Genomic DNA, 24,088 nt, shown 5'->3' on the forward strand with positions numbered 1-24,088 from the left:
ATGTTCTCATTGATGGGGGCAATGGTAGGGAGTCTAGGCTGTGTGACATACTGGGCTACATCCACAACTTTCTACAATTTCCTAGTCTTGGACAGAGCTATTCCCAAACCAAGCTGTGATGCAACCTGATAGGATTCCTATGAGAGTGCATCTGTAGAGGTTGGTAAACATGGAGACATGCAGAAGTGACAATACCTGGGATCCGTGTGAACACAGACACATACCTGGGACCCATGTGCACATAATCATACACTTGGGACCAGTGTGTACATGGACACATACCTGGGAGCTATGTGTACATGGAGCCATTCCTGGGGCCTGTGTGTACATAGACACATACCTGAGACCCGTGTGTACATAGACACATACCTGAGACCCGTGTGTACATAGACACATACCTGAGACCCGTGTGTACATGGGGACATTCCTGGGGCCTGTGTGCACATGGACATACACCTGAGACTCATGTGTACACGGACATACACCTGGGACCAATGTGTACATGAACATACACCTGGGACCTGTGTGTACATGGACACATACCTTGGGTGCTTGCAGAGCCTGACACTGTTTGGTAGACACTAAGATACTTAGGAGTCCTGTGCACATGGTCTCTCATCTAGGATCCTATATTACAAAAGCTCCAAACCACGTGCCACCAGTTTAAGGAACAACATCTTCCTCACTGTTATCAGACGACTGAATATATGCTAAGGATGATTTTCTGATCTTCCAACCTACTTCCTTGTGGTCATCACACTTTTTTCCTGCACTTTATATATATAAGTGAAATTAGAGTGTGGCCATTGTGGTGTGGGTTTCTGATGATGCTGTCCACCTTTCTGAGGCAGCGACCCTTGTAGCTTTATAAAACTTTGGTTAGCGCATTTGGAGGGTTGCTCAGGCCTGAGAATTTTAAGTGGAAGCCTTGAGAAATGAAGAAATGATTTGGGGTAATTCGGGAACTGTGGACTAGTAATTTTACTGTGAAAAGTTGGAGGCATCTACCAATCTAAGCATAAAGAAATGACAAGGACTTGCTGGGAGGAAGGAATCTGGGAAACACAGGCACTCTGGAAGTTCGTCATGGTTATTATGCTGGGAATTCTCTGAAGAGATATGACAAGGCAAAATAGATGTCATACAGTGCCCTCCATAATGTTTGGGCCAGACCCATTATTTATTTATTTGCCTCTGTACTCCACAATTGGAGATTTGTAATAGAAAAAAATCACATGTGCTTAAAAATTTTAATAGCCAATTTTATGCACATTGTCAGATTTTAATAGCGAATTTTATACATTTTGGTTTCACCATGTAGAAATTACACCAATGTTTATACATAGTCCCCCCATTTCAGGGCACCATAATGTTTGGGACACAGCAATGTCATGCAAATGAAAATAGTCATGTTTAGTATTTTGTTGCATATCCTTTGCACGCAATGACTGCTTGAAGTCTGCGATTCATGGACATCACCAGTTGCTGGGAGTCTTCACTGATGACGTTCTGCCAGGCCTGTATTGGAGACATCTTCAGGTTATGCTTGTTTTGGGGTCTAGTCCCCTTCAGTTTTCTCTTCAGCATATAAAAGGCATGCTCAATTGGGTTCAGATTGGGTGATTGACTTGGCCACTCAAGAATTGACCATTTTTTGGCTTTGAAAAACTCATTTGTTGCTTTAGCAGTATGTTTGGGATCATTGTCTTGCTGTAGAATGAACCGCCGGCCAAAGAGTTTTGAGGCATTTGTTTGAACTTGAGCAGATAGGATGTGTCTATACACTTCAGAATTCATTATGCTACTACTATCAGCAGTTGTATCATCAATGAAGATAAGTGAGCCAGTACCTTCAGCAGCCATACATGCCCAGGCCATAATGCCCCCACCATCGTGTTTCACAGATGAGATGGTATGCTTTGGATCTTGGGCAGTTCCTTCTCTCCTCCATACTTTGCTCTTGCCAACACTCTGATATAAGTTAATCTTCGTATCATCTGTCCACAAGACCTTTTTCCAGAACTATGGTTACTCTTTTAAGTATTTCTTGGCAAACTGAAACCTGGCCATCTTATTTTTGCGGCTTGCAGTGTAGCCTCTGTATTTCTGTTCATGAAGTCTTTTGCGGACAATGGTCATTGACAAATCAACACCTGACTCCTGAAGAGTGTTGCTGATCTGTGGGACAGGTGTTTTGGGGATTTTTCTTTATTATAGAGAGAATTATTCTGTCATCAGCTGCGGAGGTTCTCCTTGGCCTGCCAGTCCCTTTTGCAATTATTAAGCTCTCTTTCTTCTTAATGATGTTCCAAACAGTTGATTTTGGAAAGCCTAATGTTTGGCTGATGTCTCTAACAGTTTTATTCTTGTTTCTCAGGCTCATAATGGCTTATTTGACTTTCATTGGCATCACTTTGGTGCTCATGTTGATAAACAGCAATAAAAGTTTCCTACGGTGATGGAAAGACTGGAGGTAAGACTAGGTGCTGAGAGCTCTCTTATACCTGCATGAAGGAGGCAATTAAACACACCTGAGCAATTACAAGCACCTGTGAAGCCATGTGTCCCAAACATTATGGTGCCCTGAAATCGGGAAGACTATGTATAAACACAGCTGTAATTTTTACATGGTGAAACCAAAATGTATAAAAATGGCCTTTAATAAAATCTGACAATGTGCACTTTAACCACATGTTAGTTTTTCTATTACAAATCTCTAATTGTGGAGTACAGAGGCAAATAAATAAATGATGGGTCTTTGTCCCAAACATTATGGAGGGCACAGTATATTTTGATTTTCATGAGGCATTTGACGTTGTCACATGGTAGGGTCCAGCAAAACCATGTGGAGATGGTAATCAAGCTGCTGAGTTACATCAAATTGAAACAAGATGTTAGAAGCAGAAAGGAAGAGCAGGGTGTTAGCGAGACTGGGGCATTGTAGGAGTTATTTCACAAGGATGGAACCCTGTTATCCGTCATTTAGTGAATGGCTGGACTCAGGTGCGAGAATCTCAGCATCAATGTCCGCAGCTGGGAGGGAGTGGAGGATAAAACTGACACCAGACACAAAGCCTGGAAAGGTTGCAGCCTCTGAGCTGGTTGTTTGGGGCTGTCTGCCAGCTCTGTGAGAATGCTTCAGTTAATCTCATAGCCCTGCTCTCTCTTCACTGTATGCTTTGTGCCTGCTTATCCAACTCTGCTCAGGAAGTCCGGGTGGAATCTCTTTCACCGACCTTCAGACGAGTATTACAGGTCACCTCTCCCTGTGGACACACACAACCAGGGGGGATAGGAGAAATGACTCAGTGCCACCTTTCACCACAAATCCATTCCTCTCACAACCAATCCCTCTTCTGAGTAACTCATTGACTGAGGCTTTGTGGGTGGAGAAGACCAGAGATTCACCAAACCTTTCTTCTCATCACTGTCCTGAAAGGCTGTCCCCCAATGTTAGGACGGTGACCCTTGTTTCAGATATGCCAGCTGGGGAAAGGGCAATTCCACAGTCCCTTGTGGCATGGAATGAGGCCATTCAGATAATCGAGTCAATGCTAGTTTACAGCGCATTCACATCAGTGCCATTCCCATGATTAGACAAAGTTACCAGCAACACTAAGTCATCAGGAACGCATTGCTTGGAGGATCTGGGACCTTTTTATTTTAGGGATCTGGGGTAAACCAGATTTTATTGCCTGATTATCTGGCTTCAAACTGAAGTTCTGCACAGGTGGGTGCAGGCAGCACAGGGGCAAGTCGGAGGGAGTTGGCGGGGTTCTCCTCCTGAACAACACTGGTGACCAGCTAGTTTCTGTGACAGTCTTGTAGTCAGCATTACTAATGACTATTAGTGACTGAATTAATTTCCACAGGTGTTATGATGAGTTAGATCTCGTATCCACTGAACTAACTTGGAAATGCAACTGTAACAGCCCGGCTGGAAGTATTCTACTCTTCAAACTATATCGGGATTTTCCCTTCAAATTCTTACAAAAGAGCGGATTTGCACAAGGAGACATGAAATAATCTTCCTGAGTGTGGGAGGATCCAGAGCCAGGGATTAAATTAAAATGTTGTGAATAACTCAAACAGGGATATGGGAAAATATCTTGGAGTGAATGCCTTTCTTGGTGAGAATGAGGGAGAGAAAAGGAGGAAGATTGAGCAGAGGTCTCTGGTCTGGGTGGACCCTGGAGTGACTGGATAGACACAGAACATAGAACAATACAGCACAGGAACTGTACCAAACGTGATGCTGAGCTGAAGTGATCTCATCTGCCTTCAGGTGATCCAAATCCCTCTATTTTCTACACTTCCATGTACCTATCTAAAAGTCTCTTAAACGCCACTATCGTATCTGCCTCCACCACCACCACCTCCAATGCGTTCCAGGCCCTCACCGCCCTTGTGTAAAAAACTTGCCCTGCACATTTCCATTAAACGTGCCTGTGTCCCCTCTCACCTTATAGCAATGTCCTGCAGTGTAATCATTATTATAGGCAATGTAATCATTACATAATATTTTTATTATTCATGTATTGATAAATTATTATTACATGACACGAATAATCCTATTGAAATCTTAAAGTGACAATTTGCGAGCCTGTTTCTCGCACAGTACTGACCACGTTTCACAGCAAACATTCTGCACTCTCCACACAAGCACGGGTACTGGGCGCCATCAAGTGGCAGCCCGCAGGATAGCAGGAAGTACGGGGGGTTTCTCAAAATTGTGGCCCCATAGTCTCCATGAAGAATGTTTTGGCTCTCTCATAGGAGCAGGATAGAATTAGTTTGACAAGGATGCCGGCATTAATAGAGTTTGGTGCCTCTCTATGTCAGGTTCTTGCCCACCAGGTTAATTCCCGGTACACAAAAATGCTGGGGAAACTCAGCGGGTGCAGCAGCATCTATGGAGCGAAGGACATAGGCAACGTTTCGGGCCGAAACTTTGCCAATTTCCTTCGCTCCATAGATGCTGCTGCACCCGCTGAGTTTCTCCAGCATTTTTGTGTCCCTTCGATTTTCCAGCATCTGCAGTTCCTTCTTAAACACAAAGGTTAATTCCCGGGATGGCGGGACTGACATATGAGGAAAGAATGGGTCGACTGGGCTTGTATTCACTGGAATTTAGAAGGATGAGAGGGAATCTTATAGAAACATATAAATTCTTAAGGGATTGGACAGGCTAGATGCAAGAAAAATGTTCCCGATGTTGGGAGTGTCCAGAACCATGGATCACAGTTTTAAGAATAAGGGGTAGGCCATTTGGGACTGAGATGAGGAAAAGCGTTTTCACCCAGAGTTGTGAATCTGTGGAATACTCTGCCATAGAAGGCAGTGAGGGTCAATTCACTGGATATTTTCAAGAGAGAGTTAGATTTAGATCTTAGGGTTATCAGAATCAAGGGATATGGGGGAAAAGCAGGAACGGGGTACTGATTTTGGATGATCTGCCATGATCATATTGAATGGCTGCGCTGAGTCGAAGGGCCGAATGGCCTACTCCTGCACCTATTTTCTATGTTTCCTATGTTGAAGAGTTGCCCTGGGTTTACAGCGTGTTGGAGTCTACATTGTGATCCCATCAGAACATAGAATAGTACAGCACAAGAACAGGCCCTCCGGCCCACAATGTCAGCGCTGACAATCGAAAACAAAGACTGCTGGTTGTCCTGCGTGCAGTAGATGGCTGAGAGGTTTGAGGTGAGACCCTGCAGCAGAGAGTTTTAGATTAATTCCCCAACCAGGGCTGTAGAGATAGGGAGGAATAATAAAACTTTACAGTCCCGACATGGGGGAGCTTTGCAGTGTCAGAGAGATGCAAAGAGTAAACAGCTGATGCAAGATCTGAGTGAGAGTGGTCAGGAAAGAAAAATAGAGCAAAGCTGGTGCATTTTTACTGCACAGAATCCCACCAGATAACTGGGGATGAGACATGGAGAGAGACCTGGGCACATGCAAGGGTGTCCTGAGGACGAGTAACATCATCACACCAGGAGCGGTAAGAGCCCAGACAGGGTGGTTGATGCCGGAGTGGGGAATAAGCCGAACTGTGAGGTTACAGACAGTGTGGGGGCAACCTTTTCTGCTGCTGTGGCTCAGTGAGGCTGGCTCTGAGCTGCCAGATCAGGTTTAAGTCTCTCCCATGTAACATCATTGTTGTGTCACACACGATGGAGGAAAGAATCGCTGAAAGATTAATGAGGAAATTAACAAGCAGAAGACAAAGTTGACTCGGAACACAAGAGGGAAGGAATGGAGTGACATTCAAACCAGTGCAGGCCGGTGGATTGGCATTAATTGGTGGGCCAAAGGGCCAGTGCTTGTGTTCTCTGTTCTAAAAGTTTCTATAAGTATTTAAAGATAATAAAGTGAGTGGGACAGACAGTATCTCTGAATAGAAGGAATGGGTGACATTTTGGGTCGAGACCCTTCTTCAGACTGAGAGTCAGGGGAGAGGGAGACACCGAGATAACATAGAAACATAGAAAATAGGTGCAGGAGTAGGCCATTCGGCCCTTCGAGCCTGCACCGCCGTTCAATATGATCATGGCTGATCATCCAACTCAGTATCCTGTACCTGCCTTCTCTCCATACCCCCTGTTCCCTTTAGCCACAAGGGCCACATCTAACTCCATCTTAAATATAGCCAATGAACTGGCCTCAACTACCTTCTGTGGCAGAGAGTTCCAGAGATTCACCACTCTCTGTGTGAAAAATGTTTTTCTCATCTTGGTCCTAAAGGATTTCCCCTTTATCCTTAAATTGTGACCCCTTGTCCTGGACTTCCCCAACATCGGGAACAATCTTCCTGCATCTAGCCTGTCCAACCCCTTAAGAATTTTGTAAGTTTCTATAAGATCCCCCCTCAATCTTCTAAATTCTAGATCTCGCCAAAATATTGGAGTACACACCTGGAACAGCGGATACAGTAGATGAGGTTCGAAGCAAGTGAACTTCTGCCTCACATGGAAAGACTGTTGGGGTCCTTGGACGGAATTGAAGCCACTGGGGTGTGAGCTCCCCAAGAGAAATACGAGGGGCTGTTCCTCCAATTTGTGCTAGGCCTCACTCTATTCCACATTTTTCCTGAGCCTCATCTCTGTTAATAATAATAATAATCATACCGTACTTTATTAGCCAAGTATTTTTTGCAACATACGAGGAATTAGATTTGCAGTACAGCCATATTAATAAAAAGCAACAGAACGCTCAAAATACATTTTAACATGAACATCCACCACAGTGACTCCTCCACATTCCTCACTTTGATGGAAGGCAAAAAAAAGTTCAATCTTTTCCCTTCATTGTTCTCCAGCAGTCAGGGGCTTCGAGCCTTCCGTTGACGGGATGATCTTGACCACTGTAGCCGGCAGCGGGCCTCCTCATCAGGGCGATCAAGCTCCTGCATCGGGAGGATCTCAGCTCCCCGCGCCGGGTCTGGGCTAGTCGACGTCGTCCAGTTTTGGAGCTCCCGACTAGGTCTCTTTCGAGACTGCAAGCTCCTTGATATTAAAGTCCACAGACCTCGGTTGGAGTGTCGATCCCAGGCAAGGAATCAGCTCCAATGGTAAGTTCACACCCCGCGGTGGGGCTCAAATTCCGAGAGGCTGCACGGTGCACATTAACTCCAGCCTCCCACACTGCCTTAATCCACTGAAATTCACGCACTACTGCAACAGCTTCCTGACAGGCACCATCTCTTTGGCCCTACACTCATTGCTGGAACAACTGGATAACAAAGACACCTACATCAGACTCCTCTTTATTAATTATAATTCTGCCTTCAACACCATGATCCCAACCAAACTTATTTCCAGACTATGAAGAAGGTTCTCAACCCCAAACATTACCTATTCCTTTTCTCCAGCGATGCTGTCTGACCCATTGAGTTACTCCAGGTTTCTGTGTGTATCTTCTTACTTCCAGATTCCTGGACCAAGAGGAGGGTGATGACTCCTGCCACTGGACCCTTGGCTTTTTAACCTTGAAACCACAACCAGTGAGGGAAGGTGATAATACCTCCTCTACAATAAACCTCAACACTGATGTCCTGCAAAGTTTGCAGATGCCACCACTGCAACCTCTCACTTCTGAGGTTTGAGGTCCTCACCTGCTTTAAAAGGGCATCAATTATACCGGTGCCCAAGAAGAGTAAGGTGACGTGCCTCAATGACTATCGACCTGTGGCACTAACGCCTGTGGTGATGAAGTGCTTTGAGAGATTGATCATGGCGCAAATCAACTCCTACCTCATCAAAAACATGAACCCACTGCAGTTCACTTACCGCCACAACAGATCAACGGTGGATGCGATTTTGCTGGCCCTCCACTCCACTCTGGACCACTTGAACAACAAAAACTCATATGTCAGGCTGTTATTCATTGATTACAGCTCGGCATTTAACACAATCATCCCCTCCAAGCTGGTTACCAAACTTGCAGAACTGGGTCTCTGCGCATCCCTCTGCAATTGGATCCTTGACTTCCTCATTCACAGACCACAGTCTGTTCGTATTGGTGGAAATGTGTCAGCCTCGATAACAATCAGCACGGGAGCACCTCAAGGCTGCGTGCTCAGCCCCCTGCTATACTCACTCTATACTCATGACTGCGTAGCCGGTCATAGTACGAATTCCATTATCAGGTTCGCTGATGACACCACTGTTGTGGGACGTATCACTGATGGGGATGAGTCAGAGTATAGAAGAGAGATCGAGCGACTGTCCTTATGGTATCAGCACAATAACCTGGCCCTCAACACCAGCAAAACCAAGGAACTGATTGTGGACTTTGGAAGGAGTAGGATGGGGACCCACAGTCCCATTTATATCAATGGGTCGATGGTTGAAAGGGTCAAGAGCTTCAAATTCCTGGGCGTGCACATCTCTGAAGATCTTTCCTGGTCTGAGAACACTGATGCAATTATTAAGAAAGCACATCAGCGCCTCTACTTCCTGAGAAGATTACTGAGAGTTGGTTTGTCAAGGATAACTCTCTCCAACTTCTACAGGTACACAGTAGAGAGCATGCTGACCGGTTGCATCGTGGCTTGGTTCGGCAACTTGTGCGCCCTGGAGAGGAAAAGACTACAAAAAGTAGTAAACACTGACCAGTCCATCATCGGCACTGACCTCCTTTCCATCGAGGGGATCTATCGCATTCACTGCCTCAAAAAGGCTGGCAGCATCATCAAGGACCCACACCATCCTGGCCACACACTCATCTCCCCGCTACCTTCAGGTAGAAGGTACAGGAGCCTGAAGAGTGCCATGACCAGGTTCAGGAATAGCTACTTCCCCACAGCCATTTGATTTGATTTGATTTGATTCCTTTATTGTCATGGAGAGGAAATAGCCATCAGGCTATTAAACCTGGCTCGGACAAAACTCTGAACATTAATAACCCTTTATCTGTTATTTGCCCTATCAGTTTATTTATTCATGTGTGTATATATTTATATTACGGTATATGGACACACTGATCTGTTCTGTAGTCATGCCTACTATGTTCTGTTGTGCTGAAGCAAAGCAAGAATTTCATTGTACTATCAGGGACACATGACAATAAACTCTCTTGAATCTTGCAGTGGGCTGGATCTTGAGCGATGACTGGCTGGAGTGAAGGAAGGAGATACAGAGCTTGGTTAAATCATGTCAAGGCAACAACCTCTCCTCAAAGTCAGTAAGATGAAGGATCTAGTTATTATCTTCAGGATAAAAAGTAGTGTACACGCCCCAGTCAGTATCAATGATACCGAAGTGCAGATGGTTGTGAGCAAGTTACTGGGCATAAATATCACTAACAATTTGTCCTGGACCAACCACACAGAAACTACAGCCAGGACAACACACTAAGGCCTTTATTTCCTCAGAAGACGACGGAGATTCGGCATGTCTCCAAACAATGCTTACCTATTTCTAGAGATGCATCGTAAAAAGCATCCTAACGGAATCCATCACTGCTTGGTTTGGGAACAGCACTATCCAAAACGGTAGAATTTGCAGAGTTGTGAATATAGCCTAGTTTATCACAGACCAGCCTCCCCACCATCGACTCCATCTACACTTCAACTGCCTCAGGAAAGCAGCCAACATAATCAAGGACTGTTTAGACCTCCTCCTGTCAGGCAGAAGGTAGAAAAGCTTAAAAGCACGTGCACCAGATTCAGGAACAGCCTCTTTCCCATTGATATCACTTGGACAGTTCTCCCTTAAGATAGGGTGTAGTTCCAATCTCCCAACCTACCTCATTGCATCCCTTGCACGTTTTTGTATCTGCTCGTTCGCTGCAACTGATGTTATAACGCTGTGAGACTATATTCTGCGCTCTGATTTTCTTTTCTTGCGCCGCCTGTTGTACGCGTGCATGGATTAATTGTAATTGTGTAGTATGATTTGATTGGATTGCAGGCAAACAAAGCTTTTTTATTGCATATCGGTGCACCTGAAATGAATAGACCGATACCACAAAACTATGCCCTCAGTCTATCCTTTGTCATTCCCATCCTGAGAACAAGACTCGGATTGTCTATCCTATCAATGCCTCTCATAACATTGTTAAGTTCTGTGTAGATGGAGCGGGAGAGGTGGGGTCGGGTGGACGATGCGGATCGGAGAGGAAAGGGAGCAGGGGAGAGAGAGAGCGGAGGAGAGAGGGAGCAGTGGGATGGGGAGCGGAGGGAAAAGGGACAATGGGAGAGGGAGCAGAGGATTCAGGGCGGGAGAGTTATGAGGGAGTGGAGGAGATGGGAGAGAGAGCAGAGGCGGTTGCGGGAGGGAGCAGGGTGAGGAGGGAAGGGGAGTGGCCGCGTGGGTTGAGGGGAGAAGGAGCCAGTGGGAGGAAGAGTGAGCGGAGTGGAGGAAAGGGAGCGGGTGGGGGCGGTAGGATGCAGCGGGGAGAGAGGGACCAGAGGAGAGGCAGCAGGGCGGGGGCGTTGGTGTCAGTGTTGGGAAAGCGGGCAGAGGGAGAGGGCGGGGGGCGAGAGCAGTGCCGCCCCCGCACGGGACGCCGCAGCCCACCCAGCGAGCAGGTCGCCCCCTCCCTCTCTCCCCTCTCCGCCCTGCGAATTCCTTTGGCGAATGTAAAATTAAAATAATAAACGCAGTTGGTGAACCGCCGGCGAGGAATCTGCAGCCGCCCCTCGGGATAATATTTGGACTGGGGGAGGAATTCCTCTGATCCGTGTTTACTTTCGGTTCCACACCGACTGTTGCGGCCAGACACAGGCGGGGAATCCGCTCCTGATCCGGGAAGGAGGGAACTAACCCGATCAGGGTGGGGTGGGGGAGAGGTCAGACCCGGGATAGGAGGGACAGACCTTGTATACAGGTGGCTGACATGGGACAAGGGATTGACTCGGGATGGAGCGGCCGGACCCGGCATAGTGGGACAGGCAGCCCATAAAGAAACAGGTGATATCTCAGATTGATGACCTGACTGGAAGCGTTACAGAGTCATATTCCACATGGCACGGAGGCCATTCAGCCCATCGAGCTACACTGGCTCACTACAAACACATAATTTCCCTTTTTCTCCCATTTATCCATTCTCTGCCGATCCACCCACACACGAGAAGCAATTGACCCACCAACCGACGGGATGAAACCTACCCGGATACAGGGGAGTGTGCAAACTCTACACATTCAGCACCGTAGGTCAGGACCAAAGTCAGGAGGCTGTAACAGTTAGACAGCTGGGGGTGTGGGTGAAGGACACAAAAGGGGTGATCTGGGGTAGGTAGGTGGACCCCAGGAGAGATTGCGGGGCTTATAGTGAGTGCAGCGACGGAAGCCAAGAGGTGGTGAACATGCAGAATTATTATCTGAAAAATGCAAAGTATTGAGGAGGAAAATGCGAGAGAAGATTTGTAAATCCTAATCAGTGGACTTGTTGAGATCAGACGACGGCAGGTCGGAATCAGAAGACGATGTGTCCTTTCTGCTGGGGTAAAGCCTCGCTGGAACAGCGTTGGATCGCAGGGGGCAGGAGAGAGGTTACAGTGAAGGCTGGGGTGCGATCAAGGTGTTGGTCCGCGTGGAGGCTCAGGTAGAGGTCTGTCAACAGCGAGCACAACCCATTATTGATAATAATTCCGATGAAAGCTTAACAACCTGAAGTATTACTTCTGCTTTCATCTCTGTCCGATGCTGACTGATCCACTAAATATTCCCAGCGCTTTTAGATTTTTTAGAGTATATTTTCTTTCAGTTCCAAGGCCAGCATTTCTTGCTATTTCCTAATTTGAGTCATGGTCACAGCACAGAAACACCCTCTTCAGCCCAGCATGTCCATGCCGACTTTTCTGCCCATCTTGCTTGCATTAGGTCTATATGTTTCTATGCCCTGCCTATTTAAGAGCTTATTTGAATGTCTCTTAAACATAATGATTGTATCTGACTCTAGTGACTCCTCCGGAATTCCAGATACTAAACACTCTGTGCAGAAAAACTTCCCCCTTTACCATAATTGGGATAAAGAATATTGTGATGAATTGCTGCAGTCCTTCAGTGTTTGAATCACCATTAGTAACTTTCTAAGACAGTGGCCATTGCCAGAATGTCTACATTTAAGTGTATATATCTTGAAAGAATGCTAACAAGTCACAGATTATTGCAACAATGAAACTGGCTCCTTGGCCCACCATGCCCATGTCCAATACACATCAATACTATCTCCTTTCTCCACATTTGGTCTGTAGCATTTGCAGCCCTGGCAATTCAAGTGCTTTTCTAGACACTTCACCTCCACTCAGGCAATGGTTTGCAACCACTTGCAGGGGCAAAATAATCCGCCTCAGATCCCCTCTTCTTACACCTTATCCTAAACCTGGGTTCTTTAATTTTAAACACCGCTGCTAAGAGGATAACCATTGACCCATACCTTTCATAATTTTATAAAGTTTTGTCAGCTGCCCCCTCAGCCTCCTTCACTCCAAGGAAAACAGAATTAACCTCTCCAGAAATTCCTTGTCCCAGGCAAGATCCTAATGAATCTCCTCTGCACCCTTTCCAGTGCAGTCACATCCTTCCTGCAGTGTGGTGACCCAGAATTGCTCACAGTATTCTTGCAGTGGCCTAACCAATGTTTTATAAAGTTATACTTTGACCTCTCTCTATAGTTATACCATATGACCTGGGTAATGAAGGTTGAATCCCGTATACTACTTCACTTTATCTGTTTGTGCTGCCACCTCCAGAATCCTTGGACTTGTACACCAAGGTCCCTTCGTTCCTTAGTACTTCCTCAGATCTTACCATCACTCCATATAGCCTTCCTTACAAAATACAGTGCCTTACAATGATCAGAGTTAAACTGTGCCTGCCATTGCTCGCTGCATCTTACCGAATGATCAATATCTTTCCACAACTAAGCTCCTCACTATCAAGAGTGATAGTCCCATCAAGGATAGTCCGAGGGTCACCAATGAGGTATATAGTAGTGCAGCACTGCTCTCTGGTTGAGGTAGGATGATTCAGTTGCCTGATAACAGCTGGAAAGAAACTGTCCCTGAATCTGGAGCTGTGCGTTTTCACACCTATATCTTTTGCCTGATGGGAAAAGGGAAAAGAGGGAGTGGCCAGGGTGCGACTCGTCCTTGATTATGTTGCTGGCCATGCCGAAGGAACGTGAGGTATAAATGGAATCCATAGAAAGGAGGTTGGTTTGTGTGATGGTCTGGGTTGCGTCCACAATTCGCTGTAATTTCTTGCGGTCTTGGATTGAGCTTTTCCAAAACTAAGCTGTGATGCATCCTCATAAAATGTTTTCTATGCTGCATCTGTAGAGGTTGCTGAGAGTTGTAGGGGACATGCCGAACTTCCTAAGCCATCTAAGGAAGTAGAAGAGTGGTGTGCTTTCTTCGTTGTTACTTCAATATGGGTGATCCAGGAGTAGTTGTTGGTGATATCAATCATCTCTACTTCGTCAGACCAATGCAAACTGGGGTATGTGTACAGCTTCGCTTCCTGAGGTCGATCACTATCTCCTTTGTTTTGCTGACATTGAGAGAAAGGTTGTTGTCTCGACACAAGTTTCCCCTGGGGTCTAACCCATTGTCTCCTGGGATCTAACCCATGGATCCCTTGGGATCAAACCATTGTCCCATGGCATCTAACCTGTGGATCCCTTGGGATTTAATCCATGAATACCTAGGGATTTAACCCATTGGACCAAACTCCTATGTGGGACCATGTCAAGCACCTTACTGAACTGCCCAGATTCACGCAGACTTCCTCGATCCTAAGAGATTAATTCTGCACCTTGGATATTTTCCCAATAATTTCCACACACACGCACTCTCTCTGTCTCACACACACACACACGCCATCCTCTGGAAATCTCTCCAAAGTGGCCTGCAAGTTGGTTGGTTTCCTTAGCAAAGGTTACATCCTGCATCCAGCCTTAAAGTCCTGTAAGTTTTTCAAGATCTCCTTTCATTCTTCTAAATCTGGAGAATATACAGTAGGCCTAGTCTAATCAATCACTCCTCACAGTGTGCTGTCCCTGGTACAAATAATAGAGATTATAGATGACACAACATGGAGCATATAATATTCCACATATGACATGATTTATAACGTTTTTCAATTATTCATTATGGTTTCTCTTCTTCTGAGGCAGTAATAGACTGGGATGGAAGAGTGTGGTGACTCTTTGCATGCTCTTCCTAGAGACGGATCTACTAACATCCGACAGAATTTCTCCACTCTTTTAAATCTGTTACTTGTAAGTAGAGAACTATATTCTGCACTCAGTATCTTCTCCTTTGCTCTAATGTACTTGAGTTTGACTTGATTGTATTTATGTATAGTATTAGATAGAATGCTAAACAAAGCTTTTAACTGTACCTCAGTATGTTACAATAATAAAATTAAACCTAGAGCCTTAGTGTAATTCAACACGGAAACAAGCCCTTGGGCCCAACCCATCTGGCAGTGGGCGGTAGTGGCACAGCTGCTGCCTAACAGCACCAGAGACCCGTGTTCAAACCTGACCACAGGTGCTGTCCATGTGGAGTTTGTACATTGTCTCTGTGACCACATGGGTTTTCTCAGGGTGCTCCGGTTTCATCCCACGTTCCAAAGATGTGCAGGTTTGTAGATTAATTGCCTTCTGGAAATTGTCCCTAGTGTGTAGGACATATCTAGTGTGAATGGTTGATCGATGATGACTCATTGTGCTGAATGGCCTATTTCCATGCTGTATCTTTAAGCTCATCCATACTGACCAAGATCAGTTTCACATAAAGATTAGAGTGTTGTGGTAACATGACTGCACCAGTCGCCCAAGTTTTAAACCACTGATCGAGAGACATGAATTCAAATGCCACCAAGGCAACTGAGGAACAAAACCCTGAGTGGCCTGACTGGAGTCTGGTACCAGTCGCAGTGTAAGCAGCTCGCTGCACTCACACAACGGCTCCAACAGATGGTCTGGTCCTGCCCCTTGCTCTGCAGCATTGAGCTGCCACTGTTATCCAGACATTCGCAATCTGTAACAATTACTACCCACTTACAAAATGAATATTGTTATCATTTAAACGATTAACATATACAGTTCTTTAAAGCATTGAACAGAAATCAAAAGTTGTATCTGCCTGACGTTCGCCTGGGAGGCACTGTCTGCCATTCAAGGCCCTGTTTTACCCGGTTTAACCCAGCACGGGCATCAGAGCAGAACATCCGTGCTGGGAAATGCCCAAAGATCAGGAGTCTTGTCAGAGTCCACGATGACCCATCAGCGCAGCACAGGGGAGAACTCCTGTGGGTTACTCCAGGAATGTGTATCGATAATACAAAGATTATTTGTGATACAGTTTGTATGACAGTATATAAAGCAAATTCATTGCAACAGAAATAAGATGGGATATAATTTGTAGGAAAGAACTGTAGATGCTGGTTTAAATCTAAAGACTCAGTCTGAAGAAGGGTTTTGATCCGAAACATCACCCATTCCTTCTCTCCAGAGATGCTGCCTGTCTCGCAGAGATGGCATATATATTGTATTGTGATGGAAGTGCATGTGATATGCAGAGAATATATGTGACAAATGTAGGCAGTTACAAATGTAGGCACAGTAGCTCAGGTACTCAAGTCCTGGCAATATCCTCTTAAAGCTTTTCTGTGCTCTTTCCAGCTTAATGGCATCTATCCTACAACAGTGGGATCAAAACAGAACACTATAATCTAAGTTCAGCCTCACCAACATTTTGTAACATAACATTCCAACTTCTATACTCAATTACCTGATTGATGAAGGCCTGTGTGCCAAACGTTTTCTTCACCACTCTACGCACTTGCAATGTCATTTTCAATGAACTATGTACATGTACTCCTTGATCCCTCTGCTCTACAATACTCCCCAAGTCCCTACCATCCACTGTGATGGTTCCGCCCTGGTATGAATACTCAAAATACAATACCTCACACTTACCTCAGAGAAATTTCATTAGCTATTTCTCAGCCCACTTGCCTAGCTGATCAAAATCCTTATAATTCTTGATAACCATCATCATTATTTACAATACCGCCTATTATAGTATAATCTTCAAATGTACTAATCATGCTTTGTACATTCTCATCCAAATTGTTGATATAGATGGCAAACAACATTGGCCCAGCACAGATCCCTGTTCTCATATCTGCTTCCACCGCATATGGCAATGAATTCCTGGAACCCACCACTCTCTATATGGAAAGCTTGCCTCACACATCTCCTTTAAACATTCTCCCTTCTCACCTTAAACTTACGGCCTCTAGTATTTTACATTTCCACCCTGGGAAAAGGACTTTGACCATCTATCTTATCTATGCCCCTCATCGTTTTATATATCCCTTAACCTCTGGTCCTCCAAGATTGGGAAGCACTTGGGAAAACAATCCAAGTTTGTCCAATACCTCCTTACAGCTAACACCCTCTAATCCAGGCAGTACTCTGGTAAACCTATTCTGCACCCTCCCCAAAGCCTCCACATCCAGGGTGGAAATGTAAGAGACTAGAGGGCATTTCTTTAAAGTGAGAGGTCAAAGTTTAAAGGAGAATTGCAGGACAAAATTGTTATACAGAGTTATGGGTGCATGGAATGTGCTGCCAGAGATGATGATGGCGGCAGATGGGACAGTATAGTTCAGCAGACTTTTAGATATGCAGGGAATGGAAGGATATGGATCATGTGCAGGCAGAGATGTGATGCCTGTTTAACTTGTCATCATGTTTGGCACAGACATTGTGGGCTGAAGGGCCTGTTCCTCTGCTATACTGTTCTATGTTCTGCATAGTCAGCATTCTCACTATTCCAAACCCAGACATGTGGCCCACCGAGTGGTAATGGGGCCAGCCCCTTGGACAGCTGAGATTTTGCAAGTGCAGACATAAGAAAATAAATGTCAGTTTGGGCAAATGCAAAATATAGCATTCTGTCAGTCGAATATGGGCGTTTATATACCCATAAAAAAATCACATCTAACTGGGAAAGCGGGACAGTAATGTCTACGAAAGGTTGTGAAACATTCCATGGCCATAAAAAAGGCAAACCCATAAACGGAGTTTATTTCTAAAGCAGGGAAGTTAGTTTAAACTCACAGAGAAAGTTGGTTAGATCACTCTGTGGCACAGTGAACATTTCTGATCACATCCCCTCAAGGACTGGAGGCACTGGAGAGGGGGCAGAACAGATTCATAAGGAAGATACCTGAATTTAATGAAAATACTTATCAGAGTATAACACTGAACAGGCTAGGGCTGATTTCTCCAGGAAAGGAAAGACAGATTAAACATAAGAGTACACTCTGCATGTTAGAAAGTGTAGTAATAAATATCGTCTGATGTACGGGAGGGAAAGCTGATTAAAGACAAAGGACAGGTTTGAAACTTCCCAAGTGCTTTGCAACCAATGAGAAGCTTCTGACATTGAGGCACTATTGTAATGCAGGGAAGATAATAGGCAATTTGTACAATGCCCGATGTGAACAGTCTACCGTAAAACCAGAAATTAATTGAATCATTTCATAACATATTTGAAAAGAGAAATAGAATTCTGGATGGCATGCTAAACATTTCCTGCATTTTCTTTTTTTATTGTTAAAGATTTATTGCATCTGCAGAATTTTGGTTTGACCAGATGTGATCTTAATTGATGGATAAATATTTGCTAAGACATTGAAGAACTCCACGGGAAATTGTGTCAGACACAATTGCCTTTAAATCCACAAGGGCATCAGTTTAACATCTCATCCAAGAGATGGCGCCACGACTGTTCTCCTCCATGTGTAAGAAGGAACTGCAGATGCTCGTTTAAACCAAAGATAGACACAAAAAGCTGGAGTAACTCAGCAGGACAGGCAGTATCTCTGGAGGGAAGGAATGGGTAATGTTTCAGACTGAAGAAGGGTCTCGACCCAAAACATCACCCATTCCTTCTTTCCAGAGATACTGCCTGTCCCGCTGAGTTACTCCAGCTTTTTGTGTCTATCTTCTGTTCTCCTTCATGTTGTCCCACCAAGGCAGTTGGAATCACTCCTCTAATAATACAGCACTCCCCACATCCTGCCCACAGCAGTGCCCAGCTCCCCAACAGACTGGCACTCTCTCAGTACTATCACATTAACAGTAAGGCACTCATTTAGCAATATCCCTCGCAATTCAGTGTTTCCTAAGTAGGGCTCTTAAAAATAGTGGTCAGGGGATATGGGGAGAAGGCAGGAACGGGGTACTGATTGGGGATGATCAGCCATGATCACATTGAATGGCGGTGCTGGCTCGAAGGGCCGAATGGCCTACTCCTGCACCTATTGTCTATTGTCTACATCCTGTGTAGAAGATGCGGCCATGTAACAGTGCTGATCTCCCGCATTGTCATTCCTACGGGGCAATCCAATTCTCCGTTAATACTGGTTCACTCGTGTTCATTTTGTGTTGACCATTCATTAAAGTTGTGTCAGTGGTGCCTTTCCAAGATGCCAGCTTTCTTACACTGCCCCTGCATCAATGAAACACTTTCTTTGTATGCCACTACAATATTGGATTAGATATCGTGCAGTCATCTAATTCAGAGGCCCAGCAGCAGCCACTGAGACAAGGCTGCCTCTCTGCATCTTATAATCTGTTGTGATTGTTGGGAGCTGAAGAGAATGTGGTGTTCAGTGAGGCAATAGATTCATTAATCCACAGCTTCCACTGGGCTGGGCAGTGTGCCCAGACAGGCAAGAAGGTGATGATGGAAGCCTCAGCTTCTGCATGGTCCATCACCTTAGGCTCTCTACCTTGGCCACGGCCCAGTAGCGTGGGGGATGGGAGCCAGTTGGCTTGTGATCAGTGGGAGGTGTTGAAGTTAGGTTCACAAGTGGTGGAGTGCTGTTGGGGCCTTTAGATTTATCGGTGTGGCCCAAGGCTCTGCTGATATGAGTGGGCTTGGCTTGCGGATGCAGAGGCAGGTGGTCTCTCTATCTATCTTGAGGTAAGCGTCCAAGTTTTGGGGAGTAGTCTCGGCCCCCTCTGTGTAGAGTCCAGAGAGCAGGCAGCGTCCTGTTCTCTGGTAGATGGATTTCCCAACAATGTTAGTAGAACAGACAATGAGGGCTCACTCTTGGAGAGGTAGTCTCCCTTTCTGTTTCTCAGTTGGGGTCCCAATACCTGACAGGTGGTCTTCCTCCTGCCTTTGAGTGGGATCATGTCCAGGGCGTACAGTCGGGCAGGTGGTATCCCATCTGAGTAGGTTCAAGTGGGTAGTGGTCCCATTCTCCACAACCTGGTCTCCTTGGGGTCAATTATTTTTGGTCCTAAAACGTGGGTATTATCTTCCTCCCCGTCTCTAGGGAGGGGGCGAAATCCACAAGCGACATCATTTACCACTGCGTGAGATCTCGCTCGGGCAGATGGTCTCACTCTCTCTGTGTTGGAGTCCTAATGTCGGGATTGAGTGGACTCTCTCTGATGCGGGTCCCAGTCGCGGGCAGGAGTCCTCTCCCTCTCTGGGTGTCGTGGTGTCCGCCAGGTGGTCTCTCTCTCTCGGGGGGTGGGCTCTCACATGCAGCGTGTTTCTGGCGGGGGACCCGGTCGCCGGCAGGTGGTCCCTCTGGTCCTGCGTGGTCTCGCCCCTCCGCGCAGCTGCGGCTGTGCTGTGTAAAGCCGCCCCATTTGCTGGCACCAGCCTTTCATATTCTGGGTTATTTGAGTTCCTCCCATCCTGATTCCTTTAAAGCTGTCAAACGTCGAGCCGCTGTTGCAGTCTCCGCCGCCCGCCGCTTGATCGGAGGATTTGCTATCGCTCCAGTGACTCCGCCAAGCCACAGCTGCCGTCCGGGAAACGCGAGCAACCGGCTCCTGTAACACGGTGAGTCTTTCCCTGCCGAGCGCTCTCACCGGCTACCGGTACCTGCAGCCAGACCGCCCTGCCTGCACCGAACCCCCTAGATCTCCAACCCGGCTCTTTCCAGCATCTGCTCTTTGTTTTAGTCGCTGCTGCTCCCCCCTCCCTGCTCTCCCCCTTCAGTCGCTGTTTCCTCTCCCCACGCTCTCTCAGCCCCCACTCTGCCCGGGACCCCGTCCTGCCGTGTGCAGTCTTTTGGGCGAGGTCAGAGGGGACACCTAAGCGGGGCAACCGCATTGAATGCCACCCTCAGGTCGGGGTCCGGACACTGGCCCTCGGTGCCCGTGTCCCAACAGTGACCCTCAGCCCGGCCACAGACCCTCCTTCGGTGCCTGGGATCCCGACACTGACCCTCGGTGCGCGGTCCGGACCTTTGACCCTCAGCCCGGGGTCCCTCTGTGCAGGGTCCCGACACTGATCCTCACTCGCACTGATCCCGTCGCAGCCCCTTTGCCAAGCTCGCAGTATGTGTGAGCGATCTTCCTGGTATATGTTGTTGCTCACACGGTGTTCCTGTGAAGTATTCTGTGAATTCCTGATCCGCCTCGCTCTGCTTCCATCGAGCGGAGCGAGAACTTGCAGGGTCTGTTCCCTCTGAACAATGCGCTCACCGCCCCGACTCTATGTTTCAACCAGAGCCTCTCCCCACTCCCCCGCATAACCCTCACAACTGTCCCTATTAGGCAAATAACTTAGTTTATTAATTCCTGAAAAAATACATATGTAAAGTGCCGCGAAAACGGTGATAATATCGCCAAAATGATTGAAACAAAGAATTGAAACTTTAGTGACTAACACGTCCATTCGCAAACAGTTGCACCGTTTTGTAAGCGCCCTCCGAGATTGTACCGCATTTGCCAGATTGCAATTCGCTCCACGGTGCACCTGTCACCCCCACCCCGCCGCGGTGCACCTGTGAATCCCCCCCCCCCGCAATGCACCTGTTCGCTCCCCCCCCCCCCCCCCCGCCGCGGTGCACCTGTGACCCCCCCCCGCAATGCACCTGTTCACTCCCCCCCATGCACCTGCCCCCCCCGTGATGCACCTGCCCCCCCCCCGTGATGCACCTGCCCCCCCCCCGTGATGCACCTGCCCCCCCCGTGATGCACCTGCCCCCCCTCCGTGATGCACCTGCCCCCCGTGATGCACCTGCCCCCCCCCGTGATGCACCTGCCCCCCCCCCCCGTGATGCACCTGCCCCCCCCCCCCGTGATGCACCTGCCCCCCCCCGTGATGCACCTGCCCCCCCCCGTGATGCACCTGCCCCCCCCCCGTGATGCACCTGCCCCCCCCCCCGTGATGCACCTGCCCCCCCCCCCGTGATGCACCTGCCCCCCCCCCCCCCCCCGTGATGCACCTGCCCGCCCCGTGATGCACCTGCCCGCCCCGTGATGCACCTCCTGTCCCTCCCATGGTGCACGTGCCCTGCTCCCCCATGGTGCGCTTGCCCCCCCTCCCTACCAGTGCACCAGCCCCCCTCCCTGTGCACCTGCCCCCCCTCGCTTGCAGTGCACTTGCTCTGCCCTCCCACCCCAATGAAGCACCTGCTCCCCTTCGCAGTGTACTTGCCCCCTCTGCACCCACCCCATTTGTCACCACTCAGACCACTTGTCCACCACCTCAGGGAACTATGTACCTGCTCTCTTAGGCCCCTGCTGTTCATTGTCCATATCAGTATATTTCCCCGATGTGGTATTACGAGCAGCAACTTTTTATGTGGCACCTTACCCAATTGTAACAGGAAATCCAAAGAAGTTACATCTGCTAGATCTCCTTTATCCATCCTGTTTGATACATCCTAATTTATCCCAAGGGCAAATAGGATTCAACAATAATTTCCGGCTTGCCAATCACATCCAGATCCTAAAACATAGAACAGTATCAGGCAATGACTTACAAAAAAAAGGAGCATAACCATCTATCTTTGACGTTGCTACTGCAAACTCCCTCATCAACACCCTGGGAGTTATCATTAATTGGAATCTCCGTTGGATTAGCCACATATTGTAGCCGAGAGCAGGTCAAGACTGGCTATTCTGCAGCAAGTAAATGATCTCCTGACACTCAAGCCTTCCCTTTATCCACAAGGCACAGGAAGAAGCATGATAAAATACTTCTCACTCGCCAGAATAAATGCAGCTCCAACAACATTCTTAGAACAATACAGCTCAGGAACAGCCCATTGGACTACAATTACTGCGCTGAACATGGTGCAAGTTAAACAAATCTCTGCCTGCACATGATGCATATCCCCCCACCCCCCACCCCCACCCCCATATCAATGTGGCTATCTGAAAACCTCTTATAAGTCACAATTGTGTCTGCTTCCACTGCCATCCCTGGCAGTACATTCAGGCACCTCCTAAACTCTTTTAAATCTCCCACCTCTGACCTAAAACCTATGCTCTCGAGTCTAACATTTCCACCTTGGGGAAAAAGGTTCTCACTGTCACCCTTTTAAATACTTCCATCACGTCTCCCCTCAGCCTCTGATGCTCCAGAGAAAATAATCCATGTTTGTCCAACCTCTACTTTTTGCTAATAACCTCTAATCCAGGCATCATCCTGGTAAACCACGTCTGCACCCTATCCGAAGCCTCCACATTCTTCCTGTAATGGGGTGACCAGAACTGCACACAAAGCTCCAAATGTGACCTAACACAATTTCATAACACTGTAACATGATTTCCTGATTCTTTTACTCAATGACCCGGCAGACGGAGGCAAACATACCAGACACCTTCTTGACAACTCTATCTACTTCTGATGCTACTTTCAGGAATCTATGGACTTGGATCCCAAGATCTTTTTGTATATCAATGTCGCTAAGGGTCCAGCCATTAACTATGTATATCCCCTTACATTTGATCTCCCATAGTACAACATCTCCCACCTTTCCTGAAAAATGAATAGAAAAGGCTCACTTATTTATTTGCACGTATCTACTTTCACATGCTATAATTCAAACCCCCTCCAATGTTTATACATTATTCAGTTAGCAGTGATCATAAATGTTAGTTCTTTGCTGCTTTGTGCTCCTCATTCTCCTTACATTCCAGCCCCATATTTCTCACCTATTCCTATCCGTGACTGAAAATTGCAAGGTACCCACTCAAGAGGCACCCCACTCAAACTGATTTATTCCTGCAGTGTAGTAAGTGGGAGTAGGAGCCTTGATGGATTTTCGTTTTCTTGCACTAAAGGCACTTCGAACAAATATAAGCCATCCATCCAATGCCATTGATTCAGCATTGGGTGGTGAGACTTTCTGCTGTGTCTGGTGCTCAACACATTGGGATTTTGCCAAGGTTATTAGACATGACTTTAAATAATCTGACCTGCCCTCCATCTCAATCATTTTGGTCTGTTCGCCTTGGAGAACTGTGTTTAATTTCAGCTGGTTTGGACACACACTTATGTCTGTTTAACTTCAGCAAGTCACACACATCTGGAACAACTTCATCTTTTTTTAAACAATTTTCTAAACTGCAGCTCAGGATTCAGAGGCAAGGAAGCAATCTCCTTATTAGTGTAACAGTAAAAGTAAGTTGCAGTAAACCTGAGGCAAGGTAGGCAGAGTCCTTGTGACTTGGAGAGGAGCATTGTGTGAGTGCTGAGGCAGGCGCAATAAAACAGAGCTGAGACCAGCACCTGCTTGACTCCGTCTCCAAATATCCACAAAGGTTCCACTGAATTTAATCGGAGAAGCAGAGAATT

General features: G+C 46.8%; 1 protein-coding gene across 1 annotated transcript in view; it reads left to right on the top strand.

Moving 5' to 3' along the window:
* Positions 1-20,006: 20,006 nt before the first annotated feature.
* The window catches only part of ntn3 (netrin 3), a 102,352-nt gene continuing 98,270 nt past the window's right edge, over positions 20,007-24,088 (top strand). Inside the window, exon 1 of the mRNA XM_033040728.1 lies at positions 20,007-20,335. The gene's annotated coding sequence lies outside the window, so the exon portion shown is untranslated. The remainder of the gene's footprint in view (positions 20,336-24,088) is intronic.

Source organism: Amblyraja radiata, chromosome 22 (genome assembly GCF_010909765.2).
Source record: "Amblyraja radiata isolate CabotCenter1 chromosome 22, sAmbRad1.1.pri, whole genome shotgun sequence".
NCBI classification, from domain to species: Eukaryota; Metazoa; Chordata; class Chondrichthyes; order Rajiformes; family Rajidae; genus Amblyraja; species Amblyraja radiata.